General features: G+C 46.1%; 1 protein-coding gene across 3 annotated transcripts in view; it reads right to left on the reverse strand.

Annotated features, from left to right (window-relative positions):
• AGK (acylglycerol kinase) overlaps positions 1 to 11,912 on the reverse strand; it is a 130,086-nt gene extending 118,174 nt beyond the window's left edge. For 2 of the 3 annotated variants that reach the window (XM_073621828.1, XM_073621830.1), the window contains exon 1: positions 11,758 to 11,912. The gene's annotated coding sequence lies outside the window, so the exon portion shown is untranslated. The other variant, XM_073621829.1, reaches the window with a different exon arrangement.
• Between the last annotated feature and the right edge of the window lie 2,011 nt (positions 11,913 to 13,923).

Raw genomic sequence — 13,923 nt, forward strand, 5'->3', positions numbered from 1 at the left:
TATTTTGTTTTTAATAATAGGATTTTTTATAACAGCTTACCTGTAAAATCCTTTTCTTGGAGTACATCATAGGACACAGAGCCTCAAGTAATTACTTATTGGGTTATAGCTACCTTCAGGTGTTGACACTGGCAATCAATAAAGGAAGTTGACGCCCCTATATAGCCCCTCCTACTTCCAGGAGTCCTCAGTTTTTGTAGCCAAGCAATATAGTTATACTCCGTGAGACAGAAGGGAGGGACCTCTGTGTAAGAAAAGGATTTTACAGGTAAGCTGTTATAAAAAATCCTATTTTCTTTATCGTATATCATAGGACACAGAGCCTCAAGTAATTACTTATTGGGATGTCCCAAAGCAATACCACTTGAGGGGAGGGAGACACAGCCTATAAGGTACCCACAGACCTGAGGGTTTATACTGCTGCCTGCAGCATACAGCGCCCAAAGGCGATATCCTCATTCTCTCTTACATCCACTTGATAAAAATGTGTGAATGTATGGACCGAAGACCAAGTTGTGGCCTTGCAGATCTGAGTAAAGGAGGCCTGGTCACACACTGCCCAAGAAACACTAGCCGCTTTGGTAGAGTGCGCCTTAACCCAAATAGGGGAATCTAAACCCTTAATCATAAGTTTAAATTATAACTTGCCAAATCCACTTAGCAACAGTGGATTTTGACGCTGCCTGTCCTTTCTTAGGATCCTCTGGCAGAATAAATAAGACATCAGTCTTACAAATCCGAGCAGTCTTCTTTAAATAAATTTTCACTGCTCTTACTATATCAAGACAATGGAGTGATTTATCTTCCCTGAAACATGGTCTTGGGAAAAATGATGGCAGGACAATGTCTTCATTCCGACGAAGGTCTGAAATCACTTTTGGCAAAAAGCCTGTACGAGGGCGTAACGCCACTCTGTCCTCGTAAACATTCAAATACGGCTCCTTTCAAGAAAGAGCAGCCAAATCTGATACCCTCCAAGCTGAGGAGACCAATAAAAAAATATCAGCTTCCTAGTCAGGGGGACCAGCAGAAAATGCTGTAAAGGTTCAAAATGGCTGTTTGTAACACTGACAATCTAAATTCAAGTCCCAAGGATTTTAAGGGTGATTAAACTAGGGGATTAATCCGCATCACTCCCTGCAAGAAAAAACACCAGACTAGAGCATGCGTAGCAAGCGGTCTTTGATATAAACCAGATAAGGCTGAGACCTGGCCCTTAATAATACTTAAGGCCAACTTCATCCCTACGTCCAATATTAGAAAGGCAAGAATTCTGCCTATAATATATCTCCAAGGGTGCCAACTCTTGGTTTTACACCAGGAAACGTAAGTTTTCCAAACTCTAGAATATAGCTCTGGAAGCTGGCTTCCTTGCGCTGAATAAAGTCGAGATAACTGACCTGGAAATCCACGTTTCAGAATGTGGGTTTCACTAGCCAAGCCGTTAAATTAAGCGTTCGTAAAGTAGGATGGAATATCGCCCCCCCCGTGAGAGCAGGTCTGGCCCTTGTAACCCCTCCTGGGAGAGGCCAAGGACCCTCCACTGCCATCTTTATGACTCCTGCATACCATGAACTTCTGGGCCCTGCTGGAGCTACCAGAATTACCATCTTTCTTTCCAGTTTGAACCTGCAAGGAAGTCGAGGTAGCAACTGAATCGGGAGAATGCATAGATCAATGTAAACTGATCCCACAGGGTTACCGGCGCATATGTTTTGTATGCGAGTGGATCCCTTGTCCTGGATACAAAGTTGTTTAACTTCATGTTGAATCTGGAGGCTAGAAGATCTATGTCCGGAGTCCCCCATCCTTGGCAAACAGCCCGAACACTTCGGGTGAAGAGACCATTCCTCTGGGAATAACTGCTGGCGACTTAGATAGTCCGACAGCCAATTTTCTAATCCCGGATTGAAAGCTGCCCATAGGGATGGGACATTCCTACTGCCCAAGTAAGGATATGGTTCACCTCTCTCTGAACTGAGAGACTCTAGGTGCCCCCTTGGTGATTGATATAGGCCACAGTTGTGGCATGGTCGGATTGAATCCGGACAGAACAATTCTCTAACCTGGAGGTCCAGGTTTCCAGAGCCAGCTGCACTACCCCAATCTCTAGGATATTGATGGCAGGGCTCTTTGAATTTGATCACGGTCTCTGGACAGTTGTCTTTCTAGTACCGCTTCCCAGTCTGAGAGGCTGGCATCTGACGTTACTATTTTCCAGATTATTGGACCGAAGGATTTCTCTTTCAGTAAATTCTCGCCTCGTAACCACCAACTGAGGTTTTGGGGTCAGCCTGCATAGATAAGCCCAAAGCTTGGATCGTCTTGTTCCAGGCCGAGAGGATTCTGTTTTGCAACAGTCTTGAACAGAACTGGGCATAAGGGACTGCTTTGATTGAAGCTACCATCTTCCTAACCTCATGCAAAGGTGAATTGAAGGATTTGTTTTGACCTGACCATCCGTACCAGCTCTTGTATGAAGCTGATCTTTGCTGGAGACAGGACACCCCTTTCAGGACTGTATCTACGATCATACCTAAGTAATCCAGCCTTCTTACTGGTTTTAAGGAAGACTTCTCTAGGTTGAGCATCCAACCGAGATTTTCCAGGTAACTGGTTGAAATGTGAAAGCTTTGCTTTAAGCGGGTCATTGACTGGACTATAATAATAGATCGTCTAGGTACGCCAACACTGTTATGCCCTGTGCCCTCAACCTGGCTAGAGGTGGGGCCAGTATTTGTGAATACCCGTGGTGTTGTGGCTAGCCCAGAGGGAAAGCCGCAAACTGAAAGTGCTGTTCTACCTTGAATCACAGAAACCTTTGTTGAGCAGGAAATATAGGGACATGCAGGTATGCATCCCTGATGTCGATGGATGCCAAAAGTTCTTCCTCCAGTAGGATGGAGACCACTGACCTGATCGACTCCATGAGAAAGGAGCGAATTCTCAGGAATCGATGCAGATTTTTTAGATCCAGAATGGGAACATTTGATCTTATCACATGAGATGGTGGAAACTCCTGATACTCTAGGTTGTATCCTAGAGTGAGCCCATCTGTCCCAAGTTTCCATTAGTCAGACCTCCGTGCAATGCAGAAGCCTTCCTCCCATTTTCCTGAGCGGTGATGCCTGTTCATGTTCTGCTTTGCAGTTTTGCGGCTCCAGGTCTTCCATGAGTCTGACCATGCGATTTTCCTCTGGAATTTGACGATGGAAGCCATCGCCACTGCCTAGAGGTGGAAGCACTTGGCGCAGGAAAGAGAGTGAACGAAGGACATTTAAGCTTTCTTAGACTGGCAAAAAAAGTACTCTTTCCACTGGAAATTTGTTTGGATGTATTTATCCAAATCATCGCTCCCCATAAAATGGGAAGCTAGACAGAAGCTGTTTGCAGGGTGCTTTAGCAGACCCACCCTTCCGCATGTGTGCTAACACAAGGACCAGATGAGACGCCTGGTAAATAGAGTCTTTCATAGCATCTATGGCAGTGGTTCTCAACTCCTGTCCTCAGGACCCACTAACAGGCCAGGTTTGCACGATAACTGAAAAACATCACAGGTGATGTAATTTGCTGCTCACTAATTGCAGTATTCTAGTCTGTATCTCCCCAAGGTAATACTAAAATCTGGCCTGTTAGTGGGTCCTGAGGACAGGAGTTAAGAACCACTGATCTATGGCAAACATATGCTCTTGTAATTCAGGCAACTCATGGGCCTGTTGTGCAGGGAGCTCGTTAAGAGCATCTGTGAACTGGTCCTTTAAGGACTGACAGATGCCTATGGCTGCAATTGCAGGCTGAGCTACAGAACTTGCTAAAGGAAAAGGAAGATTTTAACGGGAATTCAAACTTGTTGGATCCTTTAGGATTTGTGTATTGTCCACTGGACAAGATAAACTCTTATTCATACTGGAAATCGCAGCATCTACTGCTGGAACTCTCCATTATGGTGAATATTTCCTCCATAGGATAGAGAGCTGAGAAAACTCTTTGGAGGGAGAAAATGCTTATCCGGATGGATGCCTTCGGAAAATAAGCTTCTCTAGTAATGTGTGGACTGGAAACACATGCCCTGGTTGTGAAGGTTTTAAAGGACCCAAAGAAGGAACCAGACTTTCAGCTGACTCTGTTAGGGGTGGCATTAAAGTGGAACGCACAAAGTCCGTAAGGATTTGTACCCTAGATTGTAAAGCTGGAACATCAGCTGTTTCCTCTGCAAAGGAATAATCGGTTTGTTTTTCCCGATCGTTTGAAGATAATACCTCATCCTGTCCCCACTGTTCCCCTGTTAAGGGTCTGGAGTTGGAGAGATGGATCTAGCACGCTTTCTATCCCCTTCAATGAAGGATGTGATTAAAGCGGCTAAAACTTCCTCTAAGCCTTGCACGGCAGAGGAAAATACAATCTCAGTCCCATATACAGGGGCTGAAGTGTGACAAGCAGTAGCACCACCAGCCGGTTCTAACGGCTCACTCTGGCTTGCCATGCCAGGTATCCCCAGAGAGGAGGACAATGTGGAGGCATGACTGGAGTTCCCAGCGCCTGGGGGGTGGTTAGTACTCTAGTAGTAAGCCTTGAAGCCATAGTGCAAAGCACAAAAGCAGAGGCCCTCTAAGTTTGTTCTATTTATTTGAACAATAGTAGGAAAAACGGAAAATTGTATACATACCTTTCCGTAATTTTCCTTTCCTGACGCATCCCATGGCAGCACACACACACACATTGGGTTGTGACTCCGCCTCCACAACCTGATAGGACTGGTTAGCTATAAGATTTGAAGGAGTCGTCCACCGTTGCATTCTCAGTAACTATCACCTTAGAAGGGTGGGATTCTGTGTGCTGCCATGGGATTCGTCAAGAAAGGAAAATTACGGAAATGTATACAATTTTCCGTTTTCCTGATGCATCATGGCAGCACACACATTGGGAAATAACTCGCTACATGGGTGGGTGCTTTCAGAAGATTTTATTTGCTCAAATACAGGGTATAGAAGAATTAGTCTGAATGATTGATCTCCCGAACTCAACTGTAGATAATTGAGCTGGGTCTATTCTGTAGTGCGATATGAAAGTGTTTTTGGAAGACCATGTTGCTGCCTTGCAAAATGGTTTCTGAGGACACTCTACAGTACGCTGCCCAGGAGGTCGCTACCGCTCTAGTCGTGTGGGCCTTTTAGTCCATCCTGTATTGGGAGTAGCCGAATTTGGTATGCTCTTTTGATGGTTTTTACTAGCCAAGAAGCTATTGTTCTTGGAGGAGGCCGCCTGGCTTTTTCTTGCGCCATGCGGTATGACCAGAAGGTTTTCAGTCTTTCTGAATTGTTTGGTAGCTTCTAAATAGGTAGAGATAACAGATTTAATGTCCAATGGATGTGGTTCCCCTTCACTAGTAAGAAAAACTGGAAGATTGATTTCCGAGTTGAAGTGGAAGGTAGATGCTACCTTAGGTATAAACTGATCTGAGAACAACTCTATCCGGGAAAAAAAACAGATGCGGTTCTTTGATTAGCAGAGCTTGTAACTCAGAAACTCTTTTGGCGATATTGCGACCAGGAAAGATAATTTAAATGTTAGATCCCATAAGGATACTGATTCTAGAGGGAAGAAGGGTTCTCTTGACAGAGCCGCTAGCACAATCGATAGGTCCCGAGTCGGAAAGGTTGGTTTTCTTGGTGGCTTTATTTTCAGGCATGCTTTCTGAAATTGGATTATGAGCGGATCCAGTGCCCATTTGGTTCCCGTCATTGCAGAGACCTGGACTTTGAGAGTGCTTGAGGCTAGTCCTTTGTCCAGTCCTAGTTGTAGGAACTCTAGGACTTGAGAGACTGAAGGAGAGAGTAGGTTCCAAGACTGTTGCTGCGAAAATGCAGTGAATTTTTCCCAGATTTTGCTATATGTGTTGTTCATTGTCTATTTTCTGGCTTGTTGAAGTGTGTTCACTTTTTACCCATAGGCCGTTAGGTGTAACCGTTCCGGTGTTGGGTGAAGGAATTGGCCTTGTGAGAGCAAATCTGGGGTCACTGGGAGCGGAAACGGCTCTTCTGTGTTTAGCTGTAGGATGGTCGCAAACCATGGCCTCCTCGGCCAGAACGGTAACACTGCTATGACTATGGATGTCGATCTCCTCAGCCTGGCCAGAAATCTGGCTATTAGGGGAAATCGGAGGGAAAATATATCCTAAGTGGAAACTCCATGGGTGATGAAGACAGTCGATCCCTGCCGCCGTTAGATAAGTGGTTCTCGATAGGAACCGGGAACATTTGCTGATCTGTGGAGTTACAGCCAGATCCATATCGGGGATCCCCATTTGCGAGTAAGAAGAGCAAATACTTGAGGATTGAGGGACCACTCGTTGTTTGATATAAATATTCGGCTCAGGTTGTCTGCGAGTTGGTTCTGTACTGCCGGGACGTATATTGCCTTGAGATCCGTCAGATGAACTTGAGCCCATTCGATTATAGGGGGAACTTCCTCCGTGAGAGTGTTGCTCCGGGTACCTCCTTGTCTGTGAATGTAATTGACAGCCACCGTGTTGTCCATGCGTAGGAGAACGTTTCTCCCAGTAAGAAGTGGACCAAATGTTAGTAGAGCTTGCCAGGCGGCCCTGAGTTCCAGAATGTTTGAAACTATACCTTGTGGGTGAAAGGACCAACGACCCTACGCCCCTTGTTGTGCCCCCCACCATGGCATCTGCGGTGATTATCTCCGGTAGTTGCGGTACTATGACAACTGCGTGTTAGGTTGCTGATTCGAGTCCACCACCATTCAGACTTCTTCACTGCCGGGTCATGATCCGCTGGTTCATTGATGACCCGCTCCACTGTCTTAGGAACAAATTTTGGAATGTTCTTGAGTTCCATTGGGACCACTGGACCATTAAAAAGGTGGAAGACATTGAACCCAGGATACTAAGGCCCCTTTCACACTGCGGCGGTGGGGGCGTCGGCGGTACAACAGCGCTATTTTTAGCGCTGCTGTACCATCGTTCTTGCAGTGGTATTCGGCCGCTAGCGGTTCGGTTTTAACCCCCGCTGGCGGCCGAAAAAGGGTTAAATCCGCTCGTACAGCGCGGCTATAGCCGCGGTATTACCGCGGTATAGCCGCGCTGTCCCATTGATTTCAATGGGCAGGAGCGGTTTAGGAGCGGTGAATACACCGCTCCTTCCCCGCTCCAAAGAAGCGGCTAGCAGGACTTTTTTTACCGTCCTGCGAGCGCACCGCTTCAGTGTGAAAGCCCTCGGGCTTTCACACTGAACAAACAGAAGAGGCTGTTTAGGGGCGGTTTTCAGGCAGTATTTTTAGCGCAATACCGCCTGAAAACCGCTCCAGTGTGAAAGGGGCCTTAGACACGTTCTGGCCAATAGGTACTCTGCTGCCAGGAGCTTCTTTATTTTCTGAACCAGCGGTTCTATTTTCGCTTGGGGAAGACCGACTGTGTTGGAACTGGTGTCTATCTCGGCACCTAGGGAAATGATTCTTTGTGCCGGAACCAGGTTGCTTTTTTTCCAATTCATTATCCAGCCAAACCGTTGGAGTGTAGAGATTAGTAATGTTCGATGTAGAAGCAGAGTTTGTTGGCTGTCGGCTAGGAGTCTCAATCCTTTCTCTCTCAGCTGCGCTATTACTGGTAGCAAGACCTTTGTAAAGGTCCTGGGGGCCGTTGATATTGCAAACGGGAGGCTCTGAAACTGAAAGTGCTGGTGGCCTATTGCGAAGCGTAGGTACTTCTGGAAGGTTTGGTGCACGGGAATATGCAAATAGGCGTTGGACAAATTGACCGAGAGCATCCAATCTTTTGTCCCTACTGCTAGTAGTACTGATTGAAGGCTTTCCAGCTTGAAGGATTCGACTAGAATCGTTTCGTTGAGGCTTTTTAAATCGAGTACCGGCTTCAAATCTCCTGTCTTTTTTGTTACTAAAAAGAGGAAAATAGAATCCTGTGCCTTTCTGTTCCCGTGGGACCTCTACTATTGCCTGTTTTTGTAGTAATTCCAGGATATACTTGGTTAGAAGTTTTCATTTCAGGAGGGAGGATGGTAGTCTGGTAACTCTGTAGAGCTCTCTGGGCGGCTTGTGTTTGAATGTCCATCTGTGACCCTCTTGGATGGTGGATATCATCCAGGGGTCTCTTATAAGGTCTATCCATACATGAGCAAATAGCCTCAACCTCGCTCCCACTATTGCGGGTTGGGCTTGCGTGCCATCAAAATGATTTTTGTTGATCCCCCGAGTAGGGGGTTTTGGGCTTCTGCACCCTCACAAAAGACGGTTGTGGATTTTGCCAATTCCGTTTAAATTGTTTCCCTGGCCTATAGGACCTTGCTTCTCGATACCTTTCGGGCAGATGACATCTAAACGGTGGGTTTTTCTGTTGTTTAGGTCTTCTATCAGAGGGGATGAGACCCAATTTACCTCCAGTAACTTTCGAGATTGCAGAATCTAGCTTAGGCCCGAATAGGTCTGTACTGTCTTATGGGATTCTACACCAACTGGATTTTTAAGTCGCACCTGCGACCCAGGGCTTTAGCCACAACGCTCTTCTGGACGCAACGCTCTTCTGGACGTTACTGCTGCCAACATTGCTCTCGCTGAGGATCTTATGATATCCACCGATGCTTTTGCCACAAAGTCTCCTGCCAAGCTGAGTTCCTGTAAAGCAGATGTGATTTTCTCCTGGTCTGCTGCTTCTAGCAATAATTTTTCGATGTTAGATGTCCAGCCTAGTGATGGCTCTGCTGACTGCTGCCAGTGTAACTGTCGGCCTGCAGGCCCCTCCTGCCGCTGAATAGGCTTTTTTAAGGTCGAGGTCTATCTTTCGATCCATTACGTCTCTGAAGGTGACAGCATCCTCGATTGGTAAAGTTACATGTCGCGCCAGGCGCATTAATGAGGAATCCACCACAGGTGCTGAGATGAGAGGAATTACCATTGGTTCCCTCAGTGGGTAAAGCTTGGCTAGCCTATTGTTTAGACCAGATTTTTTATCTGGCTTTTGCCACTCGTCCTTTATTAGTTCTTCGAGTTCATCAATAAATGGAAAGGTTTCAGGATCTTTTTTTAGGTTAGGAAAGTATTTCCTTAGTTTACAAGGAGCGTCCTTTTCTTCTTCCCATCTGATCACCTCCTTTACTGATCTTGCAAAAGGGTCTAACAGTGCGAAGTCAAAGGAAGTGAGTATTAGGACTTCATCCTCCTCTGGTGAATCTTCTTGGTCTTGAGGTTCGTAAGAAGTTGAGGCCGAAGTAGATTGTCTAATTGATTCGGATGCTGCCACCTGCATAATAGATTCTTTTACTGATTCTCTTATTATGTTGGATGCTTCCCTTGCGTCAGCTTCTTTATCACGGGTTGCCTCTCTGAAGCATGTTTGGCATACCAATTTCCCAGGTAACGCTTGCGTTCCGCAGACCCAGCAGGTATTGCCGGCAGGACGGATACACTGCTCATCTCGAGGCGAGGAGAGAAAAAAAAAAAAAGGAAAAAGAATTCCCCTTTTTTTTATTTTTACATATATATTATATATTTTTTTTTTTTTGCAGCCAGTGCTGGAAAGAGAGAGAGCGAGAGATACACTTACTAGTAGCAGGAGCAGAGTGGACCAGCAAGGCAGCAATGAATAGAGCAGGATTGGTGGTCTTTTACCCTCCAAACGACATGCTAAATGGCAAATACCGTTTTTAAATACACCGCCATCGCTGCGGCGCTGACATCACGGCCGCGCATGCGCCGTAGTGATCTGCAGCGTCCGACACCATTTTGGATGCTGGCGAAAGAGGATTGCGGCTGTGTCACTTCCTGGTGCTGTGAGTCTGAGCCGGCCGCCATGATGGAAGAGGCAAGGCGCAGAACTACAGCGCCCAGCGGACCCAAACGAGAAAAAAGAGGGGAGAGAGGGAGGAAAAAGACTAAAGATGATAATAATTATAATTGAGAGAGTGGGAACCTACCAGGTGGCAAGAAAACAGGCATTTACAATTTTTTTTTTTTTTAAACTCCCTCTAGAGGAGTACACAAGGCATTACAATATATCTTAAAGAAAAGTCATAGGTAGACTTTGCAGTTCCTATGCTTTTCTCTTACCTTTTCCTCGCTGCAGGATACTGCTGTAAACAGAAAGATCCAAACTTCACCCATCACGGCAGGCAGCGTGGTTAAACCTTCAAAGACTGGGGCCCATTTTATAGGGGTTCCACTCCTTTGGACCATGTATAGCACCCCTCAGGACAACTTTAGGTAATGTAGCAAGACCAAAAAAAGAGTCCTGGTTCCTAGGGTCCAGCCCTCAAAGAGGAGCATTACAGGCAAAACCTCGTTCTTCTATGCGAGGCCCAGTACCATCTCGGAGCCGCAGATGGATCTGTTTGTGGAGGCTTTTTAAATCCAGCATGGATCCCTCTTGGAGCTCCACAGAGCACATTTTCACTCGTGACAACACCTTTAGATAAAAAAACTGAGGACTCCTGGAAGAAGGAGGGGTTATATAGGGGAGTCAAATTCCTTTATTGATTGCCAGTGTCAACACCTGAAGGTAGCTATAACCCAATAAGTAATTACTTGAGGCTTTGTGTCCTTTGATGTACAATAAAGAAAATTTATTTTTTAAATTATTTTTACAATATTTTTTTATCATAGTTCTATACCGTTGGGAGGTTATGGTGAAATATCATGGGTTTAAACAGAGCTCTTATGTCTCGCTTTTGAGACAGAGAAAGGGGCCGAGGACAGAGATTCCCAAGTCCCTTTCTCTGCAGCCTCAGCTTCACTGGACAGTGAATAAAAGGGAAGTGCTCTGGGCTGAGCGGCTTACTGTTTATTCACAAACTGAAGCATAGAAAACACAGTTCACTGTGCTTCCGTTATTAATGGACACAGGAGGGATCAGTACCAATCACTCACTGTGTTCATCCAGAAAAGTAAAGGTAGGTAAATTACATATTTACTGGCACCTTCCCCCGCTCCCAATCCTAAAACATCCCCTGCAGCCGGCGGGTGAAAATAGGAGGGGAAGCTGACAGCGCTGCGGGGGGAGGAGGGGGGGGGGGAACCATGGGAGCACACAGGGGGGCCAAGCAGCTGAAAGAAGAGAAGCAGGGACAGGAGGGGTGGCATTTACTGGTACCAATCCACTTTAATCCTGCAGCCGCTGGCAAGAGGGAGAAGAAGAGAGGCAGCTTTCAGCAGCTGCAGGAGGAAAGGGGATCGGTACCAGTAAATGCCACCATTACTGGGGGTCGGCAAGTAAGGATTGTGGTCTAACCCTCACCTACCCACGATTGATGGGCTACCGACCCCTGCCTGAGAGTGACAACTACACATACAGACTACTAGAAAGAGAGATAGACTCCAGAGTGAAAGAGAGACTGAGGGGACAATGTGACTGCTGTGTGGAGGGATGAAAGGGGCAGACTACTGTAGAGAATCGTATACCTGTTCCCATATTTCTGGTAATGTTGTCATAGGAAACTTGTGTTTTCTGCCTGAGTAAAGTGGATCTCATCTGAGCACTGTATGTAGAACATCACACACACGTTATGGTAGCTCTTTCTGTAAAAGAATGAAGAGTTTGCTGTCTCTCTGCACTCTTCATTCAGCTGTCATTTAGCAGACCTTTCTGAGTCTCCCTCGGAGGTCTCTCCTTCTCCCAGCAGTCTATATCACTGTTACCTAATGTCCCCTTTCTCTCTCAGCACTCCCTCTCTAGCACTCAGCAGTCGTCCTGTCTCTGTGCGTCGTCCTCTGACATTCACTCTCTCCCCTCACCTGTGTCCTGGCAGTCACGTTGTACTCTGGTATCCTCTATGGGTGCACCACTTTTCCCTTCCCCCGGAAACCTCACACCCATCTTCCAGTTCCGCGCACAGAACAAGCAGCAGCTTCTCGAGTTGCCATGACAAGAGAGCACAGCAGCCACTTCCTGTCCCGGCTTAATCCGGTAGATCTGCCGTTTGGCTTTCCATGCAATATGCAGATGTAAACCCTGAACACAGAAATACCATTAACCAGTTCAGCGCTCGCCTATGAACCAGTGAAGTTTTTACATTTCTGCTATGGATTTGTTTACTTTGTCATTATTTGATGAAATTAAGCCTTCAAGTAGAACTATAGGTAGGTAAAACGTTTGTTTACATTTTGGATAGAGTAGGGCTTGGTTCACACGTATGCAGTTTGCTTTTGATTCATTTCTGCGGTGCTTTTTGCTGTGCGTTTTATGTTTGTGCACGTGCGATTTTGCCACAATTTGCGTTTTGCATTTTTCTATGCTTTTTTTTTAGGCCAATATGTTGCAGATTAGAAAATGCAATCGTAGCAAAATCACAGTAAAAACGCACCACATGCCTTTCTGCAGATTCTCCATTGCAGTCTATTGAACCAAAAAAGCAAAAGTGTTTAACCACTTGCCTACCGCCTTCCGCAGATATACTGCGGCAAGGCGGCCCGGCTGTGCAATCCGACTTACCTGTACGTCGGTCCGTGCATGAGATAGTGTGGGTGCACACACCCGCTGCACGCCGGAGGAGCGGGTGCATGGGTCCGATGGAACTTGATGTCCGCCACCCGCGATCGCAGGACAGAGAAGCAGAATGGGGATCTGCCTATGTAAACAAAGCAGATCCCCGTTCTGACAGGGGACAACATGAAGATCTGTTGTTCCTAGTGATCAGGAACAGTGATCTCTGTGTTGTCCCAGTGAGCCCATCTCCCACACAGGGAACACAGTTAACACTTTGATCGCCCCCTAGTGTTAACCCCTTCCCTGCCAGTGTCATTTTTACATTTATCAGTGATCACTGTATTGGTGTCACAGGTCCCCAAAAAGTGTCACTTAGGGTCAGATTTGTCTGCCTCAATGTCGCAGTCCCGCTAAAAATCGGAGATCGCTGGCATTACCAGTAAAAACAATAAAAAAAAGTTAAAAGTTCCTAAATCTATCCACTATTTTGTAGATGCTATAACTTTTGCACAAACCAATCAATATACACTTATTGGGGTTTTTTTTACCAAAAATATGTAACAGAATACATATTGGACTAAACTGAAGAAATTAGATTTAAAAAAAATAAATAAATTTTGGATGTGTGTTAAATAGCAGAAAGTAAATCATTTTGTTTTTTTTCAAAATTGTCGCTCTTTTTTTGTTTATAGCGCAAAAATAAAAAACGCAGATGTGATCAAATACTACCAATAGAAAACTCTATTTGTGGGAAAAAAGGATAACCCAAAATTTGAGATTTTCTTTTACTTCACTTTCAAAGATAATGGTAAACAGGACAAATAGAGAGGGTGTATCTCCCTAACGGGGACACAGACAGCAATAAAAATGGACAAGCGTTCTAATTCATCTCCGTTATGTCCAAAGCTAAACAAGTTTTGCCTTTAGCTATACTTTCAGCATTTTTTAATTTATTACATTGAGCACAATAAAATAAACATTTCCCAGTAAACTATTTGTTAAGATTTTTACGCCTGCTGCTCAAGGGGGGAGGAGCCTGAACATGGCGCCGACTAGGAGCTCCAGGAGAACCCTTCCAGCCCATGTAGAAGCGAGTAAACTACCCACGCTATCCCCACTTCCCCTCCCGTCTATCTTGCAGCGGACATGTAAAGGACGTGTCTGTCCACTGGCAGCTAGGAATTCCGAGGTGGCGGCCAGTCTCGACGGGGGAGGGGAGGAGAGCAGGTGCAGCCATACAATGTCACGCTCCTGCCTGGGTCCAGAAACGAGTGAAGCCTGATTCGGTCCCAGGAGGAGCGGGCAGGATTTGGACGCGGAAAGGACGCTTGGCTGAAGGTCGGCGAGACTCGGAGGAACTTGGCAGAGCTTGGCCGGGCTAGGCGGGACCTGGCGGAGGCTCGGGGTCGCCTGCAGGACACAGAAGAGTTCAATGAGCAGGAACGTCCCAGCAGGAGAATCACAGCCACAGATAA

This window comes from Aquarana catesbeiana, linkage group LG03 (assembly GCF_042186555.1).
Source record: "Aquarana catesbeiana isolate 2022-GZ linkage group LG03, ASM4218655v1, whole genome shotgun sequence".
NCBI classification, from domain to species: domain Eukaryota; kingdom Metazoa; phylum Chordata; class Amphibia; order Anura; family Ranidae; genus Aquarana; species Aquarana catesbeiana.